This window comes from Tenrec ecaudatus, chromosome 18 (genome assembly GCF_050624435.1).
Source record: "Tenrec ecaudatus isolate mTenEca1 chromosome 18, mTenEca1.hap1, whole genome shotgun sequence".
NCBI lineage: Eukaryota > Metazoa > Chordata > Mammalia > Afrosoricida > Tenrecidae > Tenrec > Tenrec ecaudatus.
The window spans coordinates 73430358-73448117 of record NC_134547.1 but is presented as its reverse complement, the minus strand read 5'-3'; the positions used below and the strand labels follow the sequence as shown (position 1 = coordinate 73448117).

Here is a 17760-nt window from a genome sequence, read left to right as displayed (position 1 = left end):
CTGGAGAAAGCACGGGAAGGTTCACCCAGAGACTTTGACCTCAGGCCTAGGGTTGCTGCTCCTTGTTGCTACAGGACAGAATCTTGCCTTGGGCCTGACAAGTGGTTTATTTCCTCTGTGTTTGCTCATTTTAGGTGTTCATACCTGGGCCAGGTATTAGTGTTTAAAAGCAAACTGCCCCAAAGTATATGTTTGTGTTATTACTCTGAGCAAACAGGAAAGAAAGCTTTTCTTCTACTTCCGTAGCCATTTTTTCTCTTACACCTTCCTTTATTCTACTCATGGTGAATCAGGCCACTTGGAAATATACCTTTTGTCTGAGTTAAATTTTTCCTTGGAAGTGAGTGGATGTTGTTGGAAAATAAATCTAATATGCTGGACTAGGCCTAGAGCTGTAGCAAACATGGCTGACAGGGTATGTGGGTGACCGGCCAGGCTCTTGTGGGCATGTGATGGGCCCCCTTCAGCATGCTGACAAGTCAGCTCTGTGGCAGGTTGTGGAGGTGGGCTGGGAGTGCTCCAGGCTGACATTCAGGGCTTTGCTGTTGGGCTTGTGAAACTTGCCCTCTGTTCTGCAAACCCTGCAATGGTGGCATCTTCAGAAGAGAGAAGAGCGGGTCCCTTTGGTGTGGAGAAGCTGAAGTTGAGCTGCATTTGGAGAATTTGGGGTTGACCTGCATTTTGAAGGAGTGACAGGTAGACATGGAGAGTAAGGTCAAAGAATGACCTGGAATATTTTCCGCTAGGTAAAATCTTGTCAGGAACGGCTGAGGGTGACTCAACATGACTGTCATGGATGGTGGTGGTGGGGAGCCCTCACAGTGAGAAAAGATTGTGGGACAGATAGAATACCAGGCCCCCAAACATCACCCTTGTTAACTGTTCATGAATAACATTGGAAAGCAAAATGCTGCTTATGTTGATGCATTCATTGCATTTTTCACAGGTGTTTTAGTGTTAATGACATGCGTGTTTCCCAGATGAAAATTAAATAGGATGTCCCAGGCTCTTTGCAGACTGCTGTGGCTTGGTCCAGTTGGCCTAGTGCTCCTGTGCCTGGAGTCGAGCAGAGAAGAACAGAGAAGTGACAGAGCCTTCTGGGGCATGTGTAGTGGTCACTTTCTTGTGTATACCATATTGGATTCAGGGGAATCGGATGCCACTTAGCATTTGGGTGAAATATCAGTATTTTTGTCATTGGTCCTCTTTTGTTTGGAGTATTGGCGTAAAACAGACTACCCAGGGGAGGCTGGGGTGACCCCACAGGGAAGCAACATTCCCAGCTACTCTGGCCTCTAATGCAGGGCTCTTTGGCTGTTAGAGCTCACTTCTCCCTGACCTTCCATGTTAGTGGAGGTAGGGCTTTAACATTTTAATTTTTACTAGGATGGCCTTTTAGGTCCATCTGAGTTGGAATGGACTTGATGGCAGTGAGTTTGGGTTTGTGTAGACTCACGGATGATTATTCAGCGTATTTGTAACATTTTTTGTTGTTGTCTTAATTTAACCTTTCAAGGTGGTATTTGGAATATGTGTGTTATGGGTTTACTTGTGCCAGATTCTTCATCCTCTCTCTGGCCAAATGACTCCATTTGGGAAGAAGCCTTTCTTTGTTAGGTTAACAAAGGGAGCACCTTAAGCCAAGCCAGATTGGACCACAGGGCCCCTGAGATTAGGAGGTTGTGTGTGTGCAGGGGAGATGGCATGGGGATGTGATGGGGTGATGTTGGAGCTAGATTCGCCAGCTATCACAAAGCCCTTGCTTGCCCCAAAGCCAATGGGGAGCGAGCGCCTTGACCCTGAGCCTGTGTTGAAAGTCTTCATCTCCCAGTCTGTGAGGAAACAATCTGTGTTGGTCATCACAACCTGAGAAGCCTGTGGTGGAGTATTTGGGGCAGATTGAGGTCCCCATAGATAGGTCGTGCTTGTGAAAACCCACTGAGAGTGTAAGGTGGGTGAAGGTGCTTGGGTGTCACAGCTGGGGTCTCTAGAGGTGGGGTTGCAGGAATGCTGGACCAGACCTGCCATAAGGGTTTGCTGAGCACTGCTGTAGTGACCAGGGCCTGTGAGGGTCTTTGTGCACTGTTCTGGGGCACTGGAGTATCAGCACATCCCGTCATGCTTTTCTGTGCTTTCAGCGGAGCATCCTCATCTGAGGTGGTGATTTGAATGCCACTAAAAGTGACCACTGTGTGTGGAAATAAAACTCCATGGAAACACGTGTTTCAACATAATCAGACATCAAATTCTTGGTTACACTGCCAACTGGTTTTATCCTCACTTTCTTAACAAGAAGCAGATAGGCCAAGTCTTTCTCTAGCACTGATGAGATGGAGCTGGCCTTTGCTGGCACACAGTCCCTTGGCTTACTTGGAGTGTGAAACCAAGAGAGGAAAGGGCAAGGAGGGCAGGGGGCAGTGGGTGTGCAGGCGTTTCGTTTGTGTCCCATAGAGGACCTCCAAGGACTGCCTGACAGTTACTGTTTCTAAATAGAAATGGTTTCTGGAAATGGTGTCTTAGAAAGGCTTGACTGCAGGGTTTTCTATTTTTAAAAAATCATTTTATTAGGGGTTCATACAACTCTTATCACAATCCATACATACACCAGTTGTGTAAAGCACATTTATACATTTGCTGCCCTCATCATTCTCAAAACATTTGCTCTCTGCTTAAGGCCCCTGGCATCAGCTCCTCGTTTCCACCCCCTCCCCGCTCGCCCCCCATGAACCCTTGATAATTTATAAATTATTATTTTGTCATATCTTACACTGTCCCGTGTTTCCCTTTACCCACTTTTCTGTTGTCCGTCCCCCAGGGAGGAGGTTATATGTAGATCCTTGTAATCGGTTTCCCCTTTTCATCCCTCCCTCCCTCCACCCTCCTGGTATGGCTATTCTCACCACTGGTCCTGAAGGGATCATCTGCCCTGGATTTCCTGTGTTTCCACTTCCTTTCTGTACCAGTGTACATCCTCTGGTCCATCCAGATTTTGTAAGGTAGAATTGGGGTTATGATAGTGGGCAGGGAAGAACCATTTGGGAACAGAGGAAAATTATATGTATCATCTGTGCTACACTGCACCGTGACTGGCTCGTCTCCTCCCGGAGACCCTTCCCTAAGGGGATGTCCAGTTGCCAACAGATGGTCTTTGGGTCCCCACTCTGAACTCCCCCTCATTCACAATGATATGATTTTTTTTCCTTTGATGCCTGATAACTGATCCATTTTGCACCTCGTGATCACACAGGCCAGTGCGCTTCTTCCATGTGGGCTTTGTTGCTTTTCAGCTAGATGGTCGCTTGTTTACCTTCAAGTTTTTAAAACCCCAGATGCTGTATCTTTTGATAGCTGGGCACCATTAGCTTTCTTCACCACATTTGCTTATGTTCCCATTTGTCTTCAGCTATCGTATTGGGTTTTCTATTTTTAACAACACCTCAATTTAAGAGGAAACTGGTCAGCTTTTAACTTGATGATTTTCATGGGCTAAAATGTGGAAATAGCAAGTCATTCACGTGGAGGAGTAAGATGTGCAGTCTGCATGCCCCTATTACCTGAGTGCTGACCAGAAGCATGCTTGTGAGTGGACTGCTCTGCTATGTGGGGCACCTGTGCCCAGCAGCATTCCCACCAGACTCAAAGGGAGGACAGGGCAGGTGGCCTGTGCTTCATGGCCCCTTCCCTGAGCCAGGGCCTACTCTGCCAGCTGGTATTGAAGCCAGAGAGGAGCTCGGGCCTCAACAGGCCATTTCCACTTGTGTGGAGACCATGTTACTGCTGGTTAGGTCCCATGGAAGGAAGGCCACTGTAAGACACAGGATGGGACTTGATGTGCAGGTTTGCAAGGCACTGTGGAGATCCATGCAGAATATTTTTTCCTGTTTAAAGAGTTTTCCTTTGGATTTTAAAGTAGGTAACAGCACACACGTTATTAACGGTTTCATTACTAAATTAACATGAAGCTAAGCATGCCAATATAGTTTACTGAAGGTTTGAATTCAGCTATAATTGTAATTTTGGGATTTTAGGGAATATTCCATGGCTAAATACCCTTAAATTACAAATAATTTTCAAAATATTAGATGAGATGACATTTAAGTTAGATTTCATCGAATGCATACTTTTTGTGAGTTGAAAAATTGACTCTTGTGTTCAGAACCATTTGGCCCTAGCAGCCTCCCTACAGCGGCAGCTCTTGCTGGTGAGCAGAATGACAAGCCTCACTGGATTGCTAGGGCTGATTGGCCAGAGGGAAGGATCTGGAATCCAGCCCAATCACAGTGAAAGGAAAGGTCTGAATTGCAGGATGTGCTTTCCCCACCACCTTCAGGGTGTCTCTGAGAGAATGGAATGGCCCCTTGTCTTTGGGGCAGGGTTGGAGTCTGGGGAAACTGATGATGCAGAGAGATGGGTTTGGTATCAGAGAAGGTTTTGTTGCCTGTTTGTAACACCCAGTGTGTTGGTTACAATGCTACTTGTATTTTCCTCCCAGTGTTATCTTCCCAGATTCCCATAGAGCTGGTGTTTAGTTTTAATGCCATTGAGTGGAGCATGTTGTGTATTTGAGGGTGGAGACATGTAATGCACACGGTGTATTCAGATGGAGCTGACAGCTGGTGCCTGTAGAAACTGGGTATGGCCCTCCTCACCTCCTGCTGGTGCTCACTGCACAGGGCCTGTGTCTGCAGAAAATAAAGTATTCACTCCCTGACTCACTCCACTCACTTCACTCTGCCAAACTTGGGCTCTGCCAAACTAACACATTAGGAAACGTTCCTTGAGACAAGCTCCAGGAAGGAGACCTTGGACCTGCAGGTGGCCAGGAGGATGTTGGAGATGGCAGTGCAGTGTACCTGCCTATACATATTTATCAAAGTTTCTTGTTTCTACTGAGATAAGGGACTTAGGATATGCCACGTGATTTGGGGTTTGAAATATAAGGGGTGTTTGTGTGTTCGGGATGCGCTGTTTGGACCAGCTGAGTGGTCTGTGCATAACTTGGTTGCCATTGAGGTTCCCCTCAAGTTTTCTTGCCCTGAGGGTTATTAAGATGGTGCCGAGTGCTGGAGAAGTATGGCATACTTAAAGAGAAGTAGAACAAAATGATTGGCACAGAAAGTGGGCAGTGTGGTGAGCCTATGGCCCCTGAGGTGCCCTATAGCCCCACTCAGAACAATGGGTGAGTCCAGCGGCCACCGAGTGCTCTGGCCCTCTCCCTGACCTCTTCTTGGTGTCCTGGCAGAGCTTCTGATGGCAGCTGCCTGAGGAAAGTAAGTGTGGAGACCAGGCAGACGAGAGCTTGTTGGCTTTGGCAGCGAGCTGCCCAGCCCTGTGTGTGTGTGCGTAGCGACCCAAGATATAAGCATCTGCTAAAGGAAGATACGGCGCACAAGCATGTGTTTGTTAGAAACCAAAGGACGCTTTCTCCCACCCCCCCTCTTTTTTTTTCTTTAAAAAATAAAAAAGATGGTTTGTTTATTAAAAAAACACAGCGAATCTTGGGACCTGTGTCCACATTGAATGGCATTACCACACCTAGAAGGTAGATAGAGATGTCTCTTCTCAGAGTATAGGACAGCATCGATCGGGTCCAGGAAGCAGAATCTCAAAGCTCTAGGTGCCACCGGCCTTTCCCTTCCCCTCTGAAGGGCATGTGTGCACCTAGCACATGGATGTGGACAACTCATTTCCACTGGCACTGTGCTTACAGGATTTCCCTTCTGTTCATTGTCTCCATTTCTTTGTCATTCCCTGCCTAGACTGGGCCATGGTCTGTTTCAAGTTTGTTTTTCATTAGTTAGAATCAAAGTTCCGGACCATTTTAGTGGCCAGCTGTATGTTGATTTTGGAGATAGGCCTGGTACCTAACTTACTATAAAAACGTCCAGCCCACACCACACTGAGGTACCCTTTTTTTGTTATGCTCTACCCAGTACTTTTGAAGAATAGCCAAGAGTATTGTAATGTTAGATTGTATTTATTAATTGAGTTTAAACATGTCTATTCAGATACAATCAGATTTTTAAAAAATCCAGTAGCAAGTGACATGAAATATTTTGGCATGGTGCAGTGAAGTAGAATTCCTTGCTATGGCTCTGATAGACATAGTCTCTATAACTCAGGCCTAGCAACTGGGTGTGAGCATGCAAACAAGGTGGAGAGGCCTAACCTCATACTGGTCTTGCTGTTCTTCTGAAGGAGGAAGAAGAGTATCATGGCCACCAAGAATGAAGAGCAACCAGCATGGTGCCTAGGCAGTTTCTGCTCGAAGTAGCAGATGCACCAGAGGCCATGCACCAAGATCATGAGCCCCAGAGCAGTGGACTTCCCAGTCTATGGAATGAGAGAAGCCAAGTATCTGTAAGCAGGAGTCTGGCTGCAGAGTGTAGAATGCCTTTGGGCATTTATCAGCCCCAAATGAGCTTAGTAAGTAACACTAAGGACCAGAGCTCTTTTTCTTCTTTTAAAAATCCTCTTATTGGGGGCTCGTACAACTCTTATCACAATCCATACATCTATCCATTGTGTCAAGCACATTTGTACATTTGTTGCCATCATCATTCTCAACACATTTTCTTTCTACTTGAGCCCTTGGTATCAGCTCCTCATTTTTTCCCCTCCCTCAGGAACCCTTAATGATTTATAAATTATTATTATTTTGTCATGTTTTGTACTGTTTTCCTTCACTCAATTTTCTGTTATCTGCCCCCCAGGAAGGGGATTATGTGTAGATCCTTGTGATTTGTTTCCCTTTTCTACCCCATCCCCCGTCCACCCTCCTGGTATGGCCACTCTCAGCACTGGTCCTGAAGGGATCATCCGCCCTGGATTCCCTGTGTTTCCAGTTCCTATCTGTACCAGTGTACATCCTCTGGTCTAGCCCGATTTGTAAGGTAGAATTGGGATCATGATAGTTGACGGAGCCCGGGGGTGTGAGGAAGCATTTAGGAACTAGAGGAGAGTTGTATGTTTCATCGGTGCTATACTGCACCATGACTGGCTGGTCTCCTCCCCACGACCCTTCTGCAAAGGGATGTCCAGCTGCCTACACATGGGTTTTGGGTCTCCACTCCGAACCCCCCCCACACACCCATTCACAATGATTTTTTTTTGTTTTTTGATACCTGATCCCATCGACACCTCGTGATTACACAGACTGGTGTGCTTCTTCCATGTGGGCTTTATTGCTTGTTTACCTTTAAGTCTTTAAGACCCAAGATACTATATCTTTTGATAGCTGGGCACTATCAACTTTCTTCACCACATGTACTTATACACCAGCTTTGTCTTTAGTGATCATGTTAGGAAGGTGAGCATCATGGAATGCCAGTTTAATAGAACAAAGTGTTCTTGCATTGAGGGAGTACTTGAGTAGAGGCCTAAAAAGGACCAGAGCTCTTATAACAATCCATACATCAATTGTATCAAGCATATTTCTACATATGTTGCCTTCATTTCCAAAACATTTTCTTTTTACTTGAGCCCTTGGTATCAGCCCCTCTTTTTTCCCTTCCCTTCAGACTGCAACTCTTTATGGGAGTAGAAAGCCTCATCTTTTTTCCACAGAGTAGTTTTAATGGTTTTGAACTGCTCACCTTGAGGAATGAAACCTCTGCACCACCAGGACTCCCATAACCTGTTAAGTTCCTTAACCCCATTAATCAGGAGCATTGTCTGTGAGTTTTGTGTTAGCGACTGTAACAGATTCTCCAACCCAGCAGCGAACTGAAGTAGAGAACAAGGGAAATGAAGGTGGAGTTGATTTCGCCTCCCAAATTCCTTGTGTAGTTTAGCCTATATGCTATCCTCTCATATGATAATGCCATGCTTCAAATTCCAATTTTACCAATGAAAAATTGAAAAATTCCAGTGTCCCTGTTCTTTTGAAAACTGAAATGTCGAGCTCATCCCTGGTGTGTGCCCTGCTGCCGCCCTACCCCCCCATGCCCACCCACCCCCATACAGACCCACTGCATATGGGCATATACTTGTCACACAGACATGGCCTGGCCCTCCTATGCCTACATGGCACACACATGTGCATATGCCACTTGCACACATAGATTTATAGGGTACATTAAAAAACAACAAAAACCAACTTTTTTTTGTTGGTTAGTACCTTCTGGTGCTTTAAACTGAGAAATCTGATCTTAATTTTGGTCTAGTGATCTTTGCCTTTTAGCACTAGTTCTTTGATAGTTGTCTATTGGTTTGCGTTCTCATGGAGCTGGGATTGGGGACCAGGCCCAGGCTGGCACAAACACAGGCCAGTACAATTGGAGGGACTCATTTGAGTGTGTTTTTATAGAAACATCTGTAATCAGGTTTGTAGGCTCCTATAACCTGGGATGTACTGACAGGCTCACTGCTTGCTCTGTTTAGACCCCCCTTTCTCCACACTGGAGGCTGTTCTCTGTAGGACTGCTTGGTGCCTGGTCAAGTCCTGGGCCATTGTCTCTGGGCTGCTGGGTCCTTCTGGCCTTGCTGATCTGCTGTGCTCCTGGTGGACCTTCTCTTTCTGTGACTGCGCTCCATGTTCAATCTGTGGGGAACAGCTACTGATTTATTTGTATGTTCGCTAAGTTCTTAGGTCTATGAGTTGCTCCAAGTGCTCACCTTGACAAAGCATTTGCTTTTGGCTGCTACCTTCTCTCTTCTCTTCTCTTCTCTTCTCTTCTCTTCTCTTCTCTTCTCTTCTCTTCTCTTCTCTTCTCTTCTCTTCTCTTCTCTCTCCCTCCCTCCCTCTCCTCCTCCTCCTCCTCCTCCTCCTCCTCCTCCTCCTCCTCCTCCTCCTCCTCCTCCTCCTCCTCCTCCTCCTCCTCCTCTTCTTCTTCTTCTTCTTCTTCTTCTTCTCTCTCTCTCTCTCTCTCTCTCTCTCTCTCTCTCTCTCTCTCTCTCTCTCTCTGTCTCTGTCTCTGTCTCTGTCTCTGTCTCTGTCTCTCCAGGAAGTCCTAAGATATGGAGAACAGTTCCTCATTTTTATCTTAAGATTCTACCAAGAAGGGTTTCTAGATTCTCTAGATGTAATGAGTTGGTGTAGAGTGAATATTACATGTTCCCACTGAGCTTCTTAGGATGGGAAGGAGGAGCAGCAGAGATGGTGGACCACAGAGGGCGTTAAGACAAGACTGCCTTGTAACTCCTTTTTTGTCTGCCGAAGTGATGCTCCCTTACCAGTCCTTTGTAGGTGGCCGCCCTGTAAGACCTGAGTGCGCAGTTGGGGGGTGGGTGGGGTGGGTACCAATACCTTCAGGCTCCATGCATTTTTTCTCCTTGTAATTCACATATCATACATTTTAATTGTTCAGTCACATCAAGAGACTTGTACAGTCATCACAAGCTGCTTTAGAATATGTATTTTTTTTCAATCTTGTACTAATCATTATTCTCCATTTCCTTCCAACCTTCTGTACCACACCCATGAGAAACCATTAATCCAGTTACTATCCTGGATTTCAGATACAGAAAAAAAAATCCATTAAAAACAAAGTAAAGCAGATAAAAACCTCAATAAAAAAGAAAGCAGAAAGTAGTAAAATGTAGAACAAATTTAAAATGGATCTTTAAGGAGATCAAATGATAGGGTGCTAAATTTTAACCTAACAGCATCTGGAACCATCCACTTTCTGATGCACTCTGCATGACAGCAAGGCTATTCACATCCTGGTCTGTGGTCAGAGGGGATTCAGCACAGGCTTAATCCATGTGTATGTCCCCTTCACTTTTTTCTGTTTTTTTTTAACTGAAACAATTTTAAAATGAGCAAAAAGGGACATCAAATGATAAGCTATTTCATTTTAAGCTTACTATGTCTGCCACAGTCAGCTTTACAGTGCCCTCAGTCTGATACTGGCTAGTCACCTCCTCACCCTATGTTCAGAGGGGATTCACCAGAAGCTTAATCCATATGTGGATGCTGAAAATGGATTTTGGGCTTTCACTGTCATCCATTGCCTTCTGCATACCAGGTCTTCACAATTTCATCTCTGATGCCACTCCCATCTTTGGATTTGGATTTTATTATTTACCATCCTTGTATCACACAGGCTGGTGTACTTCTTGCATGTAGACTTAGTTGATGCTTCACTTAGGTGGCTACTTGTTTGAAGACAAGACTTTAAGACTCCAGACACTATTCCTTCTGATAGCTTGGTACCATTCTAGTTTCTTCACCACCCTTTGCTATTGCACTTATATCTCCAGTGATTTCTTCATGAGGTTGAGCATAAAGCAGGACTATGTCATAAGAACTAATTGCTCTTAGATTGGGGATAAAATTAAGTGCAAGCCCAAATTGAGGGGAATTCTGAAGGGGCATTTGAATGTAGCTTTCTAGCCGATAACTCCTCACATTCTTTGGCAGAACCCCCATGGCACACCCAGCCCTTCTCCAATGGGTTGTCCCATTTGACAAGTGGTTGTCCATTGGAACTTACAGTCCCCGTAGCTCTGCCGCTATTGCTCCTTCTCCCAATCAGTTGGGGGACTGACTTGGCAGAAGTCTCTGGCACCTGTAGTCAGTAACTCTATTCTTCTCCTCATCTACTAGTATTTTTGAGGGACCCCACTTTAGGACAACACAGTGTGCTGCCATGTTCAGGATGTCACATCAGGTGAGGTGCCTTGTGCACAACAGCATGCATCTCTGGCTGGTTCTGCGCCATCCACACATTGTTGCTCCACTTGAAGCCATTGTTGTAGGTGCTGTTAATCTGTCTACTTGGGAGTCTTCCTCTTTTTCCCTGACCTTTGACATTACCAAACCTGATGTCCCTTCCAATGACTGGTCTTCCTAATAACACGCCCCAAATACATGAGGCAAATGCTTGCCATTCTCACTTGTTAAGATAATTCTGGCTTTTTTTTCTTCCAAGACACATTTGTCTTCTAACAGTCCATGGTATATTTAATATTCTTTACCAATGCCATATCGATTCTTTGAAAGTTTTCTTTATTCATTGCCCAAGGTTTTGCATTCATAAAAGATGATTGAAAATAAATAGCCTGTTGTGTGTCAGGTTCACCTTAGTCATTAAAGTTAGCCTTTACTTTTTAACACTTTTAAAAGGTATTTTGCTGCAGAGTAAACCAGCTCACCATGAGCACTGTTGGCACAATGGTTAATCACTTGACTGCTAACCAGAAAGATTTTGTTTGAAGTTCACTACCCTCCCTGTGAGTGAAGGATGTGACAGTCTGTAATGCGGCATATCCTGGAAACCCTATGGACCAGTTCTTTTAGGACCTGATGTGCAGTGGATTAATATTACACCATCTCTACCTCTTCTACATACCAGGTAGCTTTTCCTGCTGCTTCAAGAGTGATATGCATCTCCCTGGTGGTACTGCAGACCACATCTCTGCCCTCTGCCACTGGAGTTGGTACAACTGCCCTTAGGGAGAATCGCCGATTCTGTGCTGTTCATATTTGTTATTCCTTGGCTGCCACCACACTTGGCCAGAGCCCGCAGCTGCTTCCCTCCACAGCACCCCTCACCTGTGTACCTGAGGAGCCTAGTAGCACAGGTGGTGGGGGAGGGAGGGGGCTTGCCGGGCAGGAGGCCTTCTGCCTGTCCTCAGTATTCTGATGGCTAGGACACACTGGTGGTTTCTTGGCTTCTTGAGGTGTCAGCATTGCTTGTTGGTTGGACTGACCTCAGGGATTTTCAAGCAACTCTTTCTAGGTGTGAAGCTGGATGCCCCAAGAAGTACTGTGAATGGAACACACCTGCCCTGCTGGCCTGCTACCTGCATCTCAGTTCAGAATTACTGGATATTGAAGGGCTTCTTCTCACAGCCGATTTATTTTCTCTTCTCTTAGTTTCATAACAGAAGACAATGGGCACAACCGCTTTTAGGACCACTGTGGTTTTCTGCTGCTGGTTTTTCCTGGGCCTCACTGAGTCTTGAGTGCTGGTGGCAAAGCTGATGGGGCCAGAGCACTGAGGCTGGGGCAGGTCCTGAGAGGGCAGTCTGTGAGCCCAAAGCCCTAAGAACCTGACGAGAGTGGTGGAAGAGAGCCTCCTGTAAACCACAGCTGTTTTGCAAATGAAAACCTAAGAATCCTTTATTTTTCCTCCTTTTTGTTGCCAAAGTAGGGCATCTATTATAAGCTAGTGAAAATTATTTAAGAGCGCAGATTGCTGGATGAGGGTGGGGATGAGGGTAGATATTGGCTCTGAAACGCATATAAAAAGAACTCTAGCAAAATATGAAAGGAGAAAGTGTTGTGAGGTTTCCTTCCTTCTCCCTGTTTGTGTACTAGCTGCCCACTGTGGAAGAGCTTGATCTGGTCACAGGACCCAGGTTTCTGCTAGGCTAGAGCCTATGGAGAAACTATTGCAAATGGATTATGTGCCTCCTTTTGGTGGTCTGATTTTGTTTTTCTTTGATTCTTTGTTGTTTTCTTTTTCAACCACTTTATGAGGACATAGATCAGACATCATACCATTCAATAGTTTAGGTGTTATGGTTTTGTTTCAAACAGTGTACTGTTCACGGTGGGTGGTGTGAAGTGTTCAGTTTCCACAGCTGAAAGTCAGCAGTGTCGTTCACTACCTGCTTCCTTGTGGAATCAGAGCCATCCTTGGGCTGGTGGCTTCATTGCTGCTCAGAACCAGGGGTTCTCTAACTTTTTAAACAGGAGGCCAGTTCACTGTCCTTCAGACCCCTTGGAGGGCTGGACTATAGTTAAAAAAATTTATGAACAAATACCTATGCATATTGCACATATCTTATTTTGAAGTATAAAAACAAATGGGGCAAAAACACCCGGCGGGCCGGATAAATGTCCTCAGTGGGCTGCATGTGGCCCGCAGGCCATAGTTTGAGGACCCCTGCTCAGAACAGCTGGCAAGTCTTCTCTCCTCCAGGCATATTGTCCATCTGTTGATGCTGCCTGCTGTCTCCCACTTAAAAGACAACGAGCACAACCACATTCAGGACTCCAGTCATTTTCTGTTTGAGCCCCTGCTTTTAGGTACGTGCCTCCACCAGAACTGATACTGCTCTCATGGGTTCCGACTCATATTGATCCTAAAAGCCCTTGTACAAGTAACTGCATGTCACAGAAACAGATCTCCACGTTGTCTCTTGCAGAGCAGCTGGTTGGTCGAACTGCTGAACTTTTGATTAGTAACCAAACCATTGAGTCACCAAGGTTTCTTGAGGTCTGAGGAAAGTGTTTGAGGCCCCTTCATATACCTATAGGCACTTAATTTTTGGATGTCCACCAAAATACCAGATATCACCTGGACGCTCTTAACCCTTTGTACTTGGAATTTATAATAGGTTTCATTGAAGGCTAATTTTTTGCTTCCCATTTGTGCTTCCAAAGAGCAGGCTTTCTTCCTATGCACATTGCTATTCCCAGAGGCTTTACTTGTGAGTCAGTGCTTCGACCTGGCGGGAGCCCAACCAGATGTCTCAGAGGAGCTCTGTAGCTGGCCCCCTTGGCTCACAGTCCACTGAGACACCAGCCCTACCGGTGCCTGAGGCCCTCACGAGTCTGCCTGTGTACAGACTTCCCTGCATTAAGAGGACCCTCTGTCTTTTGAAAACCTGTTTCTAGACAGCTGTGTGGCAAGCCACCCTGCCAAGTGCTTGACCAGCATCTTGAGCTTGCTTTTAAACTACTTCTGTGGTTTGGGGTTCCACAGAAGCAGTCATGAGTGTACCTTTTTTGAGTGGTTCTTGTAGCTTCTTGTCGTATGTCTGTGTTATCCTTCCAGTCTAGCTCTCTGGGCCCTGTCATTGAAACACACACTCGAAAACCCCGTCTGTAAAAGCTGTGGTCATTGTGTAATCCTGGGTGTGCCTGAAGTGGAGAGACTTTCTTTCTAGCTTCCTGAGGGAATGTGACATGCACTGACAAGGTGACTTAGCTTTCTCAGCTCCCTGGTCTACATTAGATGGATGGCCACACAGTGGGAGGCTCTCTAAACATTAACGTAAAAGAGAAGAGAGTGAACATATTAGACCCCAGGGGTCTACAATGTGAATTTTCTTTGAGTTGTTTTACCTTAAAAGTTCAGGAAAATTTTATATTATGTTGCTCAGAATATATTCATAGATTTATCTATAAGGGATTCTTAAAAGTTTGAGGCAAGATTCCATTGTCTTTCAATTCCATTTTCTATGACCATTTTGAAACACTTTCACATTTATATATTATGGAGCACCGGTGATGAAAGTGGTTAAGCATTCAGCTGCAAATCAAAATGTTGCTGGTGTGAACTCCTCAGCCTAGGGGAGAAAGGACGGTGTGGCAATTGGCTTCCTTCTGGGAAGATTTCAGCCTGGAAACTCTCTGGGCCAGTTCTGTCCTGTCTTACAGGGTCATTGCTAGTTGAAACTGACTTGACAGCAGTGGGTTTGGTTTGAGTGTATATTTTGGACATATAAATATAAACACATTAATTTAACTATACAAGAAATACCAGGGTATGATAAAATTCTGCTTCAAAAGCATATGAACCTTTATCAAGCAGAAGCAAAAACAACACCAAAACGTGAAGTTGTTGTTTCTCATCATAGCCTCCATCTAGGTCTGCACACCTCAATGTGCGTTTCCATCTCTTTAACCCTGGAGGCGTCTAGGCGCTTGGAGTTATACCAGGTCAAAGCAGCAGTTGGGCATCCTTGAGAAACTCACACCACATTCCTTTTAGATGTTATATGAGTCTGAGGAACAAATTGAAATCTTGAAGGCCCAAGAGCATGTGGGTGGATGGGTTCAAGTTTCCCAATTGATTTCTAGTAGGCCAGCCTGCTCTGCTTATTCTTTGAAAAACAGTAAGCAGTTGTATTTTGTGTGATGAAGGAAAAGTTCCTTGGTGCAGATTTTCTGACCTTTTCCTTATAAATGCGGTTTCCCACTTTCTTGAAACTTCTTCCTAACGGACTCTGGTGGTCACTGTGTGTCCTTGTAGAACAGCGGTTCTCAACCTGTTGGTCATGACCCCCTGGGGGTCAAACGACCCTTTCACAGGAGTTGCCCGATTCATAACAGTAGCAAAGTGACAGTGATGACGTAGCAACAAAAATAATTTTATGGTTGGGTCACTACCATAAAGGGTTGCAACATTAGGAAAGTTGAGAACCGCTGTTCTAGAAAATCAAGATGGCTCCTTTGGACCCTGCTGTCTCTCTCTTCACTGTTTGACCCCCCCCCCCTCCCCTCAAGAAGCAAAACTCAAACACATAGATGTACACCCATGTGTATCACAGGGCTATCCAATGGCAAAAAGACAGAAACCACTAAAATGCCTTCTGACACATACACACAATGGAGCACTGGGCACCCATAAAAAACAGTGTTTGGCTATCCAACAACACCTGACAACGTGGATGAACTTGGAAGACATTATGTTCAGCAAAGTTAGTCAGTTTCATAAAGACAAAACACTATGTGAGACTATTATAAAAGAAAAAAAGAATTATTTTCCCCCACACCAAAAGGAGTGGACATTGAAGGCTGTGGGGAGGTCAAGGGAAGGGAGATAGGAAGCTCAGAGACTGAGAGGAAAAAAAAAGTAGTGCATGTCACTGAATTGTACATTCATGAACCACTAAAATGACAAATTTGATCTTTTTGGCCACAATTAAAAACTCTTTTTTTTTTTTTAGTTGCTTGCCACCTGCCGTGTCTGGGTGGCTTCTGATTGTAGAGTGCCGATGCTCCTCTGGCAGAGGTGACGCTTTTACGAGCAGCATAGGCTTTGCACCGGGCACCGGGGGTGGCCAGATAGTTCACTGACTTGGCCTGATGCTAGAGATTTCTCTGCTCCATTGCGTGGACCCACGGGACTGTGTCTTCTAAGCCTGCCCTCTCCTGACCATCCAATGGCTGCATGTGCGTGTTACACATTGTGGTAAATTTAAAACAAATTCAGAGTACCTTTTTGGTTGTTGGAGGGGTAGGACAGATTCATGGTTTATGGTTAGCAGACTTGGAACCAGTGTAAGAAGCTGTCACCCACCCAGCGGTTTAAAGCGGTTTGCAACCCCATGGTCTCAACTGTGGCCTGTTTAGGCTGAAAGTTCATGGGAAAGTAAAAATTAATTTCTCTTAAGAGATGCCTGATGTAGCGAGCCGGCATGGAGAGGGGAGCCAGTGGAGGGATCTGAGGTCTTGGCCCCCATACTAGCTACGTGGACAACTGCTGCTCTCCCCCCCCCCCCCCCCCCCGAAGAATTTACTTTAGAGGACAGCACTGAAGCTGCAGCTAGGGGAGAGGAACATGTCTGATCAGAGCAAGAGCACATAGGAGCAAATGAATGGGGAGGAAGAGAGAGTGGAGCACATCCAGGCCCACCAGGCCTGGAAGACGATAGCCCCGCTCTGCCAGCCAATGTACAGAGTGAACCATATGGCCGACATCCCTTGCTGACCCATGGCCCTACGGGGGACAACACTGGAGACTCAGTTTCCGGATTGGCCTGGGCTAACCCTGTGACACTGAGGCAAAATATTAAAGGCGTGTGGCATAGCAACAGGGAACTCCAAAGGAAGTGCAAAGGATAGACTCTGGGGCCAGAGCATGGCACCCCATCGGACTTGAATGGAGGACATGCCTAGAGGTAAAAAAAAATCAGACCACGATCTATTTACATGCTTTTCTTTCTTTTTAAAATTTTTTCTTTTTTTAAAATTAATTTATTCTTCATGATTCATTGGTTTTCTTTTTTGTTGTCATCATTGTGTTCTCTTTTGTTGCTTTGTCTTGCTATGCCTTGGTTTTTTTGGGGTGCATATTATTATCTCTGCAAATCTATCTAGATAAGATAGGCTGGATGAACAGTCTGGAGAAAACAACGGGGCCATGGTTCCGGGGGGGGCATGCGAGAGGAGATGGCGGGGGAAAGGAATTGGTGTTGACCAACCCAGGGACAAGGGTGCAGCAAGTGATCCAAATCAATGGTGAGGAGGGTGTAGGAGACCTGGTAGGGCGTGATCAAGGGTAACGTAATCGAGAGGAATTACTGAAACCCAAATGAAGGCTGAGGATGAGAGTGGGACAAGAGGACAGTTAAAGGAAATAGAGGAAAGAACTAGGAGATAAGGGGTATTTATAGAGGTCTAAATACAGGCATGTACATATGTAAATATATTTATATAGGATGGCGGGGAAATAGATCTATGTGCATATATTTATAGGTTTAGTATTAGGCAGCAGATGGACATTGAACCTCCACTCAAGTACTTACTCAATGCAAGAGCACTTTGTTCTATTAAATTGGCATTCCATTTTGCACACCTTCCTGACAGGATTGCTTAAGATAAATGTGTGCATAAGCAAATGTGAAGAAAGCTGATGGTGTTCAGCTATCAAAAGATATAGCGTCTGGGGTTTTAAAGGCTTGAAGATAAACAAATGACCAACTAGCGCAGAAGCAACAAAGCCCAAATGGAAGAAACACACCAGCTTGTGTGACCACGAGGTTTCGAAGGGATCAGGTTTCAGGCATCAAAGAACAAAAAGTCATATCATTGTAAATGAGGGTGACTCAAAGCCCCTCTATAGGCAACTGGACACTCCCTTACTGAAGGGTGGCGGGGAGGAGACAAGCCAGGCAGGCTGCAGGGTAGCAACGATGAAACATACAACTTTCCTCTACTTCTTAAAATGCTCTCTCCCTACTATCATGATCCCAATTCTACCGTGCAAATTTGGCTAGACCAGAGGATGTACATTGGTACAGATGGGAACTGGAAACATGGGGAATCCAGGACAGATGACCCCTTCAGGACCAGTGGTG

At 45.4% G+C, this 17760-nt stretch overlaps 1 protein-coding gene across 1 annotated transcript in view; it reads left to right on the top strand.

Moving 5' to 3' along the window:
* The window catches only part of LOC142431800 (uncharacterized), a 103812-nt gene that overhangs the window by 75770 nt on the left and 10282 nt on the right, over nt 1–17760 (top strand). The gene's annotated exons all lie outside the window — the stretch shown is intronic.